Genomic DNA, 14,148 nt, shown 5'->3' with positions numbered 1-14,148 from the left:
TGGGCCTTGTTGCAGATGAATTTGACATGAGCAGATAGTCTAACCAAATATTTTAAACTATTGTCGACGGGATTGACTTGGTCCAGATAGTAAATGGTGATTGTGTTTACTTTTTAGAGGTGGTAAATCAATGTTGCATAAAGTATTATGAGTTGGAAGCCACACAAAACGTGGGACTTTCACTAAAAGCAATGAAAGATCATTATTAAAGAAAATTCTAAATAGGGTCAACCGAGTGTCAATGCATCATATATTGTAAAACAATTGAGAACCTTTGGGAGTCAGGTCACCAATAAAACCAATGTACTTACTTTCCTAGTCAAAGAATGAAGGAACGTAGTACACATTACACAAATATACTCCAAGGAATAGTGTTTCAATAACAAATGTTAAAATAGTATCCATGGCTGTACGCTATCCAGTGTTGTCAAGTGGAAGTTGACTGACGCTTGCTATTGCATACAGCTCAAGCAAGTTGCCTTTAGCTCCGAAGACAGAGACTATATTTTGTACTTCTCACAAATGTCCTAAACCTGGTGCACGTATCGTTGAATCTGTATTGACAATGAAAATGTTTGTAGAGATGCATATGGCATATTATATTATGCTGGGGGTTACACTGCCAGTGTACCCAGAAATCAGAATCAAGTGTCTAATTTGAAGGTTTTCCGGATGAACGCGGAGCATGACGAAACATAATAAAATGTTCCGATAAATGTTCACTTTGCTTATTTTTTTATCACACTTCTTCCCTTTCTTCTCCTACGTTTTTAATTCTAGATTAGAGCCTACCAGGATAGGTTTTTGTTCTGTGCAAAGAAGGGCAGAATCCAAAGACACCAAGTGTAACTATGCAGGGATTGTTTGATAAAACATACACAACATGCAGTCAACCAGACTGTAACATAGAGTATGACCCAGTGATACCAAGTGCCGTTGATATAGGCTGGAAAATAGAAACAGAAGACGCTATATAGCATCATGTATACTGGTATAATGTTCATAATTGAAGAATGTGACAACTAGGTTGTAAACAAAGACAGTGATCGAAATGTAGCACAGAATTTTTATATCTGCAAAAATATGCATCCATCTTTATCATGCAGGTATCAATTAATATGTGATCAAAGTACATATTAAGTTGACAGGGATCTTTAATGGGTTTATATTAATTAGAAAATAATAAAATTTATATTGAAATATTTTTTGAAACATCCATATGAATGCTCATCTTAATAACTTCATCAGCAAATAGCTTCACAAATACATACAGTATATGGAATATCTAAATAATGCATGGAAGTCCAAGAAACATCCAGGTACAATAAAGCCCAGAAAAAGGTGTAAAGCTAAATTAACTTCAACTGAAATTACTGTTGTAAAATGGCGAAAATTGCATTACCTAATAATGTGAGACCCTAACCTTAAATTTAAAATGGTGTCACTATTGCTTCTATACCTCCGTTTTATATCTCACCAAACTTAATCTACTCTTAGTTTTGTCATGCACATCTTAGTAAGTATTTTATAATGTGTTTTATTTAGTCACTGTTAACAATTGCATTGAAATATTGCTGTTCAGGAAATAGGGGTAGGGTTATTAAATGTGTAATTACACAAAAATTCCTGCAACAAAACTTTATTTATATGATGTAAATAATAAATGGATATAAAAATGAGCTTCTGTTGTAATTAAAACCTTTAGGTAGAATATTTAAGGTGCTAAGACTAAACTTTATGTTTTTTTACTCAAAAATAAAACTGTGAATTGTAATGTGTAACGTTACTAAAAAAAGGTGTTATATGAGACCCTAATCCTCAAAGGATTTCAATATTGGTCAGATATCTAAATTTTCCAATCCAATAACTCCCAATCCTTAAGTTTTGTATTCCTAAAATCCCTGACAAATATTTTACAAGGCTTTTAATATAGTCACCCTTTGGCAATTCTGTAAAAAAAAAAATAATAATAATAATAATTTTTAAAAATAAGAAGAAAAAAAAAGCTTTCGTGGTAGGGTCATAAAACGGGTAGATACATAGAAAGTTGTGAGGCCTGCAATGCAATCATAAATTTTCCATTCGTAGGGATGTAGGCCGTCACAAAACTCACTATGAACATCCGCCCCACCCCCACATCAGGAGGTACCAAACTAAATGGCCAACTTTTGGGTCCTGGCTATTTGCAGTTTTCAGGGGGAATATATAGAGGATACCAAGCGAGTGGCCATTTGATACCATTTATCTTACAACTTCTGAAAACGAAAATGTCAAGTACCCAGTTTATTGTTACTGTAAAGTGATGTAAAGTTACGTCATTGAAACAATGACGTCATTCAAATTCAAATTTAGCTACCGTATATTAATACAATGCTTCGCCACATTAAAATAAAACCGATCTACTTCATTTGGCTCCTGTCAAAATAATTCAAAGTTCTATATTATTATTATTATTATTATTAACTGTTGTGCTTGTGCATATCTACTTGGGCCGGCTGGGGTCAGTGACATCGCCGTAGAATGGGATATTTTAGTGCACGTAATCAAAGTGCTGATTTCACGATAGTGTGGTTCGAAAATCAGCGAATAGCTGCAATTTATTTCGATAATTATTGTATTTGAAGAAACATGATTGTCAGATAATTTTGAATTAGATATTAGAAAGTTTTGTAAAATGAGCATGCTAAAAACCAACACGAGCAATTCGTTTCATAATGGATGAGTTTGTCGACACCAACTGGCTGTCGTTTAAACCAGGTTTGGTTGCCGGGTGGTGTCAGTTTAGAATTCGTCGCAAAATACATGTAGAAATGGCTATCTGGGGATGAAAAGTTGCTTGATCGAAGCTGAGAATACAGTTTAAACAGTTTTACGTGACTGGGTTCGTCATTTGCAGCCCAAGCGTTTGGAGGTAGTAAACGGACATTCCGAGTGCAATAATTCTGAATCAAAAATATTACTGGTAGTAAATCTTAAGGCAGAGATGAATTTTACTTGTAGAATGCAGGAAATTGCATTTCAGGACATCAAACGTTTTACGGTAGAGCATGTCCCCGAACTCCCTAGAAACTTTGCTTTGCGCCCTCGATCTGTCAGCCCCCCCCCCCCCCACCCCCCCAACGTCTACTTGCTTCCGCCGTGCCTGAAAATAAAGTACATACACATATCTACTTAAATAGGCCTACTGGAGGTGTCTTCTTTAAACTTTACACCGCCTCCCTGAAAAAACATCCTGTATCCGCCCCTTAAGTCTTATATTCACTTGTAACTGATAATAATACTATTTCACTAATAAATATTTTTAAATATATTTTACTAACTTACTAACGCAGCGTTCTCATGCGATCAGTCGTAGCGACTCGAATCGTGGGGGGGGGGGGAGAGACGTTACGTCATAAGATTTGATGACGTCAAACAAAGCTCATCAGTTTAAAAATATTTTGCGGGAAATGTAAGTGAAATAAAGAAAACTTGAATGTAGACAGTTTACTGATGGCATTACGTACAAAACAATTATTGACCACATCTGGACAGTAATAGGTTTTATGAACCCAAGAAATCGGACAATTTGACATGTTTATACACTGGCGTAGGAAACGGCACACACACTTTTCAGATATTTTCCTTTATATTTGCTTTATAATAGTGTAAAAGTGTGTAAATATAATAGTGTGCCCCCCCCCCCCCCCTTTGGAACCTTCCTACGCTCGTGTTATAATTAAGCAAATGAAAAAACACGGAAGAGACAAAACGAAACGGTTTAACCTTAATGTGATTTGATTGGCTGAGAGCTTAGATTTTTCGTGAGAAATAGAACATGTTCTAATTGGTACGATTCCTACACGACTATAAGTCGTGTTCTGGCAGTACGATTCGATCGCATGAGGCAAGTCTAATCGCGTAATGAGAACGCCCCTTAAAGGGACAATGCCGAGTTTGCTACATTATAAGATGTTTCCGAAAAATTAAATATTTCTACGATTAAACTTACATATTAAATATAGTTTCTTGTTTAGAATATCGGTGTCTGTATATTCAATGTGTTTCTTAATATGTGTAAGAAGCTCAAACTGGATTTTGTCTTCAAATAATTTCGTACCTACGAAAAAACAATATTTTAGGAAATAAAATGAAATTTAACCTATTACAAATATTAGAACGATCAGAAACACGTTTAATATACAGCCACTAATGTTTTATGCAGAAAAATATAGTTAATATGTACCATCGACGTCCCAAACACGAATACGATATTTACATGAAAACTATATGAAATTTTTTTTCTTAACTATGCACAGTTGACAACACTTAGTTTAATATTTTTTAAAAAGGAAAAATTCAATTTGTCAAGCGTTCTGGTCCGTTCCGCGTTTTATCAACACACATCGCTAAAACTTGATGTCAATACCGATAGGCATTAAGTTTAAATACCAGTGAATAGTTTGTAAAATATCATTTTTTTAATGAATCGATTCATAATTAACACAACTTATACACTCAAAATTATTTATAATTATTATGAATGGATTATGAATACTATTCACTACAATAGAGGCACAAAAATGTAGCATACCTTTTGCAGATCGAATGTAATAATTGAATACAAATTCTAACAGGGGTCTTATAAATCGTAAAAATCAAATGCTTTGGCCTTGTTGATGTGGCTCGTGTGAGGTCATGTGAGACGCACCGAATGTTAATTCATCCTTCTCCATTTTAAGTCAATTTTTACGAGTCATGTGGACCCGATATCGGTAGCTTTAAGGAATAAACAAAAACGACTTAGTAAAATTAATGGTTTTAGGGGTTTGTAAAGTTTTGTATTTAGATACTTACTTTTCCCGAACTTTATTGTTTATGAAAATGTTCCTGAAATGTGAAGAATAACCTCATAAATGAACGACATGCCGATGACAACAAATCGGATGCAGATTGCGCGAACCGTGCACGAGAAAACTGAACGGAATTTGAAGCATAACGCAGTTAGGGACGTTGACGTTAATTACAATCGTTAAAAAATCTCTGTTAGTCGATAACATCTTTAAAATTGCATCAAACTCAGGAATGTCCCTTTAAGATGTGAAATAAACACTCTGACCTGTCTTTGTGAAATCCATGCTGTAGTCTGTAGAACATTATTGAAATAGCTGCTAATTACCGTTGTGAGATCTTTAATATATTATAAATGTATATTAAATAATTTAATATGTTTTCTTGTAGACGTTAAATAAGCTCATAGACGTCAAGTAGCGATACCTTTCACATATTTCTTAATTTAAGCTAAATTCTGACGAAATTAGGTAGAGCAACTTTGACGTCCATAATCACATTCAAAGTTGAAACGTCATCATATTGTTGACGTAATAGTTATGTTTCCGGCAATGTTCGTAATATACGGAAACTATCGAAGTTTGTTTTGTGTTTTGTGTGTGTGTGTTTTTTGGTTTTTGGAGTGTTGTTTTTTTTGTGTGTGTTTTTTTTTTTTGAGGGGGGGATGGGCGTGCGTGCGTGCGTGCGTGCGTGTGTGCGTGTGTGTGTGTGTGTGTGTGTGTGTGTGTGAATAACCCGACACAGCTATAGACTAGAGATTTCGTAATTTTGGGTCAATACTCTACTAAAATGTCTTTATTATTTATTTATTTATTTTATTTTATTTTATTTTATTTTTTTTTTTATTATTTTTTTTATTTAAATTAAGATACTGTTTACACCCCCAGGGGAATGTTTCTTAATGTGTGAACAAATAAAAGGAAGGTCAAACTAATATGAAGAAAACAAATTGATATACGTAAACAAATACATTAGTAATGAAGTTAATTATTTGGTAAATTGGGAAGCTGAAGTTGTTTTGATATTCAACGTTACACATTCAATATTGAATATTTCTCTGACAGAACAACATTCAACATTCAGTATGTTTCATTCTTTAAAATCTACAATACAAATGTAAGTGAATATCCTATGATAAGGGTGGCTTAGAGATATTATAAGATAATTTATGGTGTGACTCAGAAATAAAACACAGAACTAAGCCTCACCGAAATCTACAAAACACAGTAATTATATAGCAAAAGAATCAGCATACGCACACATCTGAAACTAAACATAGAATAATTTAATTATTATATGATAAACGTTGTTCATGCAGTTCACATCCCACCGATATAATATAACAAACACAGGGTGGCTCAGGGGCAACTTCCCACGTAAAGCCCCATCCTTATATATGGTACAGTGTAAAATCAGTGTATCCACAATTCTGAAACTAAACATAGAATGTTTATCACGTGTTGAAGAGGTGCACAAATAAGCTAGATAAACATAGGGCAACTTCCAAGGTATCGCCCTTTTCAAAATATATGGCACGCAGTATAACTGCACCACACTCGTTTATAGGCACACCATTCTGGAACTAAACATAAAAAGTTTATGAAATTTTACAGATCCATCATCTGGTACATGTTCTATGGAAATGTGTAGATTATATGGTGGTTCAAGACTGTATACGTTAACGTGACGCCCCGTTAAAGGTCGAAATTTTTGGTTCAGCTCCATATTCAGATTAAATCCACAGTTATGAAACTAAACATATAATGATTATCGTATTATAAAGAGGTGTTCAGTAGTGCCCGTATTCTCCTTTAATTTTCGGCGGACCGTTAAAAAAAGCGCCCAAATTCCTTCATTAAAACCAGGCGCGTTTCCCCCCCCCCCCCCTATTTTTGGGGTCAAGTTTTTTTGTTTTTTTAACTATAGCATACACTAGAGTGGAATTACACAAAAATGCACTTATTTCCCAAGAGTCTTTAAATTATATTTTGTTCATGAAAATCGTCTTAAAGGGACATTCCTGAGTTTTCGTTGATTTCGACAGAGGAATGACTTACCAATATCATCGACGATTTTACGTGACCTGAAATATACTAGTACACCAGTTGCAGAAAGAAAGAAATGTTTTGTTTAACAATATACTCAACACATTTTATTTACGTTTATATAGCGTCAGAAATATGGTTAAGGACCACAAAACAATGAGAAACGAAACTCGCTGCCGCGACTCCAGGGGCTACTTTTTCAGATTAGCAGCAAGATATTACATACAATGGCTGTTGATACACACTGGCCCAGTTGTTCAAAGCAATGTATATTACTGAAACAACTGTTTCGATATTTCTTCCCATTTACCGGCAGCCGCAGTCAACGGAAAACCAGCCTAATATGGGAAGGAGAGATGACCACTTTAACTTTTAAAAAAAGAAGAGACCAGAGTTTATGAAATTTTGAACATAACAAAAACAGTATGACAATACCAAAAACATACGTTAATATAGCTATTTTGTTACTCAGATGCGAGGAAATCGCGTTTCAGGCCACTTAAATTTCAAAATTTCGCGCGGGAGCATGCCCCCGGATCCCCCTAGGAATCTCGGGCGCTTCGCGCCCTCGGCCCCCTCCCCCTATTTAAAAATCCTGGATCCGCGCCTGAAAACTGCGCAAATTCTGGAGCTGAGGTGGCCAGAATATATAACTCCCGAAGTTGAAAAGCCAATTAAAAGTTACCTCCAACCCCTACCTCCGTTACTGGCATCTTCCGAAGTTATTATGATCCTATTAATATTGCTCCCTTTTTTCGCCGACGTCAAAAAATAAATAAATAATTAATTAATTAATAATACATGTATATATACATGTGTGTGTGTGTGTGTGTGTGTGTGTGTGTGTGTGTGTGTGTGTGTGTGTGTGTGTGTGTGTGTGTGTGTTTAATTATATTAATGTGTATATTTTAAAAAGTAATTATCTTGGAGCAGGGACTTTCGACCCCACCCCTCTACGCCTGTTTAGATAAAATAGTCAAAGTTTCATAATTTTCATCAAGTAAAGATTTCATGTCTAAATATGTATAACTATTTTGAAAACATACTTCGATTCATTATAATAAAAGAAACAATGCCGTTTTATTTTTTATCAATGAGAATGACTCTATGCACTTCTTTGGTCAAACTTTGGAATAAAAAAATTGTGGAATGTGCCAGAAGTGTTATTGATCAGTAAATCTTACTTCCAGATGTAAATTCAAAAAGCTGTGCATAATGTTTAAAATAATGAAGGTATTGCTCCTGATTTTATGATACACATTGTCCCACAAACAGTTGGACAAAGAGCCCCTTAGGGCTACATGTTGAGAAATCGGAATGATATTTCTTTACCCCCTGCTAGAACTAATTTACCTCAATCGTCATTTATCCATTTGATAATAAAACTTTGGAACAACCTTCGAGCTGAAATTCGAAATTGTCAAAACATATCTTCATTTTTTTTGAAAAGCAATAAAATCCGATGTCCCATGCGATGCACCATACTATTCATTTGGTAATAGAAGAGAAAATATATTACATACGAGTTGAGACACAGGTGTAGTGATTTAAAAACAGACTTATATCGAGTTCGTCTTAGCACCGATTCCTCGTGTAGTTGTGGATATAAATTCGAAAACAATTATATTTTTTTCTGTGAATGCATTTTATATAAAAGGCAAAGACGTACTCTTTGGAATTCTTTGCAAAGATATCAGCCAATAGATTTAATTTACAACTGGTTTTAAATGGTAAAAGTAATAATAAAAAAAAATTCATGTACATAAGTATATAAATGAAAAAAACGTTTTCCTTTATTAGTAAATGATGTATGGATTTTTGAAATGTATGAAAATGAGCCTAATAAATTACTTTAGCACCAATTTTTATTTATTAACCAGTTCTGAACGGTCAAATGAGCCTAGAAAGGTATCATGCATTTTCTTCAGTTAATATTCTGAGGTAGGCGTTGCACATTTTTCCATTAGCAGCAAGTGATCTTTTACATGCACTTTCCCACAGATGGGAAAGCACATTATATGGCCTTTGACCAGTTTTGGTGCACTGGTTGGAACGAGAAAACAAATCAAGCAGTTGAATGAATCCACCGAGGTGATTCGATCTTGTGACGCACGCACCTGGTCCTTAGGATAATTCGGAATGTTTTCAAATTATTTTTAAATCACTGGCATGATTCTGCAAGTAAAGTTTTGATTGGTGGACATGAGCTCCAACTGGCTGCTGTTAGATCCACATGTAATAGTGGAGCTAATTTTAATTCGGGAGCATACAAATTCTAAAAATATCGGGCGAGACTATTTATGCAATAGGCGAACTTGATGGTCTATTTCCACATTGAAAAAACAGGGGTGAAAGTGCAGTAATAAACTCTGGATTGTATACTAGTATAAACAGATTTTATGGCTATACCATCACGTTTTGGGGTTTTTACCCCGCCTTGGAAAGAATTTTATATAAATTTTTATATTGCGTTAGGCCTATCCCGAAACATACAAATTCTAAAAAACATACAAATTCTAAAAATATCAGGCGAGACTATTTATGCAATAGGCGAACTTGTTGGTCTATTTCAACATTGAATAAACAGGGGGAAAAGTGCAGCAATAAACTCTGGATTGTATACTAGTATAAACAGATTTTATGGCTATACCATCACGGTTGGGTTTTTTTCGTCTTGAAACGAATTTTATATAAAATTGTATATTGCAATTAGTTTCCGGCATACTTCGTAATTCACCCGAATCATTTCGTATACCCTCGGCCTAATCCCGAATGTTTTCAAATTCTTTTCGTTTTTCAAATCACTGGCATGATTTTGCAAGTAAGGTTTTGATTTGTCGAATGAAAGGTTAACTGGGCATGAGCTCCAACGGGCTGCTGTTAGATCCACATGTAATAGTGGAGCTAATTTTAATTAGATTGGCGAGCACTCAACCGAATGAGCTAAATCCCCCCCCCCCGAGAAAACGTCTAGCGTGAACATCGAGTAAATTACTTCCGGGACGGAAACTAGGAAGCAAGTTTCGGTACAGTTTTGACAAATTCAAATTGTATAAAGAATTTGTTCAGTGTTAGGAAAACTGAATACAGTTAAAGTTAACAATAACAGTAATATCTGACGACGTACGAGTCACTTGTTATGTCAAACTTTCTTGACACTCCTGAGCGAGTCACTGAGTGAGTGAAAGCAGTTAATGCGCCGTGCACTAAGCCTAGGGTCGATGACGGTCACTGTTCGCACTCTTGTTTCGGTTTCGTACACAATAAGTAAAACATATCCAACGGTAATGTTTTGCTATAATATATTAGACAACAGGTACTTTTTTTCATTTCATCCTTTAAAACTTAAACTAAATATTTTGTCCAGAATTACGAAAAATAAAAATATACCGACATGTATGATGTAAACAGCATTGGTGTTAGTGCAGTGGGCTTATTAAAGGAATGCTTTTAACAGCAAGGCTTTTGGACTGGTATCGGTGCTCTATAAAGCGAGTAAAATACTCGCCATGGCGACTAAAAACATTTCCTGGCGTCTAAACAATAAAATCACATTCGCCAATTGGCGACTTTCCAATAATATTATTTTAATCAGTAAACAAAACAAGACATCGGAAAATACAGTGGATCAGTAGCAATTTATCTTCCATAAAACGTGTTTTCTATCGGTAGTTTGTTTGCAAAATAAAAGTTTGAGACATGTTAATCGGAGGGGGGGGAGGGTCACCTCAACATCTCGCCATGAGTTCCGCCAAACCTCTCCCAGGACAGGAACCTCCTTTTTGGGGCTTAGTTGGACTTTAAATCTTTTGGCCCAGGTTCAAAATTTTATGTTTATTTCTTTGTAAACAGTCCAACACACTTTACTTTGGCAGCCCGTCTAAATTACTCAAATCACCCTAATAACGTTTTGGCCGAGCACTCCAATATTATTTTTGGGGATTTTAAATTTTATCCAGACATGAGTCGAATGTAGCAGCTCCTTTTAGCTTTGGGTCCCTTAACCTAACTACTAAATTCGTATTCCAAATTCAGCCCACCTTAAACTCACCCCCCCCCCCCCCCCCCCCCCCCCCCAGCCAGGACCATATAGATCAGTTTTTAAACGTTTAAACCTCCATTCAAACGTTTAGGTCGAAATTACTTCTTTTTTATATTATTAAATAGTCCAATCCTCTCTTCTTTCTCTTATTTATTTTTGGACTGTTCTAAAATGCTCCAAATTATATAAATATTCGGCCGAGCAGTCAATTCTTTTTATTTTTGCCTTGTAAATTACTGCTTTTGTTTACACTGTGCATACGGGAGCTGATGTCACTTCGCCCCAAGCTAGAGTACCGGATAGAGAATAAAGTAAAATAGCTTTATGCATTTTAATTTCAGCGCTAACATGGATGCCAAATCATGTCATTGTATTGCATTTAGAAACAGGTTAATATGTTCAGTATTGTGATGGACAGCCGGCCAGTTTTATACGAGAAAATTAATTACTAGCGTATGATCATATAATTATTGTGTAACATATATCGTTGATTATCTACTGCTGAAATTATTGTCCTATATTGTCCATTGTATTATAGCTGATCATTATATTCCTCCTTGTATGGGTACTCAAGGCCTGTGATCAGACCCGAATCTTGCTAGACTCGACCCGTTCCCGAGTACTCGTGGAGACCCTAGTACCGGATTCTTCGAAAAGAAAAGAAAATGGCTGTGCCCAGTTAGCAGGAATAATCACATGTTTTTTATTAACACTAAAATTACGCGTTTTTCATTTGTTAAAGTGTTAGTATGTGTTGGTGGTCTGGGTATGCATCTATCCAACAAATATGGCTATGTTCTAGTTTACTCTCCCGTAAGGCAATACTTTTCTTAATGTGCAGGGCGAGTTACTTCCCTCTATATACAATAGCAAATTTAAAATGGCAGGTAAATGTTTTATGTTGTCGTTGGAATATTTATTTTGTTAATAATGATGCAAATACTTCGGGATTTAGTGAGTATGATAGGTTATACAATTTTTTATTTTTTTTCCATTTGTTGCACTATTTCCGTTGAGAAACGGTTGAAACATGGTGCCACAAGTTTTGAATACCAGCTATATATACACGTAGGGTATGTAATAATATTCAGATGTAGAAAGAACCACACTTTCTACGTCCCTTCGGACTCAGCGTTGTCTGCTCGTTATAGAATTTTGACAGGGGTCAGGATTAGTAGACTAGTTTTTATTTTAATGTGGCGAAGCATTGTAATCATATAGTGCAGAGCGCACATTAAGTCAATACTTTTCTTAATGTGCACGGCGAGTTGCTTCGCTCTATTTAGCAAATTTAAAATGGCAGGACATTTTTTTATGTTGTCGTTGGAATATATATTTTGTTAATGATGTAAGTCCTTCAATCGGGATGTAGTGAGTATGGTAGGTTATACATTTTTGGTTTGTGGGTCTATTTGTTACACTATTTTGGTTGAGAAATAGTTAAAACATGGTGCCACAAGTTTTGAATACCAGCTATATAGGGTATATGAAAATATTCTTACGTAGAAAGAACCACACTTTCTACGTCCCTTCGAACTATGTAATAATACAGCTAATTTTGAATTTGACTGACATCAGTATTGCAATTACATCACTTTGCATCTTACAAAAACAATAAACTGGGTGCATGATGTTTCCGTCTCTCATTGCACCCTTGTTGTGGCTTCATACACAATATATATATAACATATCCAACAGTAATTTTTTATATATGATATATATATAATATTTGACAAAAGGTACTTTTTATTTTGTTCATCTTTTTAAAACTTAAACTTAATATTTTGTCCACAATTATAAAAAATAAAAGCATACCCACCTGTAAATAGTATTGTCTGCTTGTTGTAAAAGTTTGACAGGGAAAAAGGTTAGTAGACCAGTTTTTATTTTAATATTGTGAAGCATTGTAATAATACAGCTGTTTTGAATTTGAATGACGTCAGTATTCCAATGTCACTTTGCATTTCCTTACAGTAACAATAAACTAGGTACATGACGTTTCCGTTTTCAGAATACTGTCGTCAACTTTAGGTAGGTACATGTAGGTCTTAACATGCTCATTAAGAGAAAGCTGTTGTAGTGCACGCCTGTCATGGGCGCAGATGTCAACTTCCATTGGCTCCTCCAGTAATTGTTGTAGCAGTTTAATATCTGGTTAGGAAATAGTTCCTCATAAAAAAACCCAAAAAACCCTACAAAATTCTTATATGCTTTTTGAAATATTTCTTTGATGATTACCTGTAGGTTGACCTCTGTTGCTGTTGCTTCTTATATGTAGTACTCACTGATAACAACTGTGCAAGTGGTATACTGCCACTTGTATAACAGCATCAAGAGGTGGTGCTCGGGCATGTTGATTTTTTTACATGGTACTTGTCAGTTGAGAGCGCTTCCTAAACTTAGCTGTCACATGATCCTTTCAATAGTGTTGTATTTTTTACAAAATATATTCTGACGTAGACATTTTATTGAGCTGCATGGAGCAAATATTCTGATGTCGACATTTTATTGAGCTGCATGGAGTAATTAATGGTGGTGTGTAACCTTAATTGGTATTTCTGTCCACACTTTATTTTTTTCTATAATAGTGGGTCAGTTATGTACCAACAATGTGCTGTCATTAAACAAACATTCCTTTCCACATAATGTATCCAAACTCCTGGAAAAAGGTGGAAAAAGTCCTGGAAAATGAACCAAAATAGTGCTTTAAAATCCTGGAAAATAGAACTGTGTATTTACCCTGTTTTACTAATTAAACAATATCTGTGTTGGTGTATTTACCCTGTTTTACTAATTAAACAATATCTGTGTTTGTGTCTGTTACAGGTGATGATCACTTGGATCCAATGAGTAATAATATCTCAAGTGATACTGTACTTGCAAAACTGAATGATGTGTTTCCTCAGATAGCATCAGAAATACTGGCACAGGTTGTAGACACACAGAGGAAAACCGATACACTTGATACAACAGTCACTGAAGAAATTTTCCTTCAGAGATGTGTGGAATATCTCCTTCATACAGGTTTGTTGCATTTGCTGGTATATATATACACAGTGGACTGTCCAAACTGACCAAATGTTTGGATATCCAATAGCTGATGATTAATAAATCAATGTGCTCTAGTGGTGTCTTTTAAACAAAACAGACTTTAACGTTTTAACTGTCCAAACCGGCATCTGCCTAAACCAGATTTCTGTGTAAACTGGCATAGTTTTACAGTCCTGTCCA

At 35.1% G+C, this 14,148-nt stretch overlaps 1 long non-coding RNA gene across 2 annotated transcripts; it reads right to left on the bottom strand.

The window, feature by feature from the left end:
* Window positions 1-343: 343 nt before the first annotated feature.
* Window positions 344-5,320, bottom strand: LOC121380362. 2 transcript variants are annotated; one of them, XR_005958920.1, is made up of 2 exons: window positions 5,099-5,320; window positions 344-946 (listed from the first exon to the last, which is right to left on the bottom strand). It is a non-coding gene; the product is annotated as an uncharacterized LOC121380362 (long non-coding RNA). The 2 variants fall into 2 exon arrangements; XR_005958919.1 differs by lacking the exon at window positions 5,099-5,320 and adding an exon at window positions 3,162-3,986.
* Window positions 5,321-14,148: the final 8,828 nt, after the last annotated feature.

The sequence above is a fragment of the Gigantopelta aegis genome, chromosome 9, assembly GCF_016097555.1.
Source record: "Gigantopelta aegis isolate Gae_Host chromosome 9, Gae_host_genome, whole genome shotgun sequence".
Lineage (NCBI taxonomy): Eukaryota > Metazoa > Mollusca > Gastropoda > Neomphalida > Peltospiridae > Gigantopelta > Gigantopelta aegis.
This window is presented reverse-complemented; position numbering and strand designations above follow the sequence as displayed.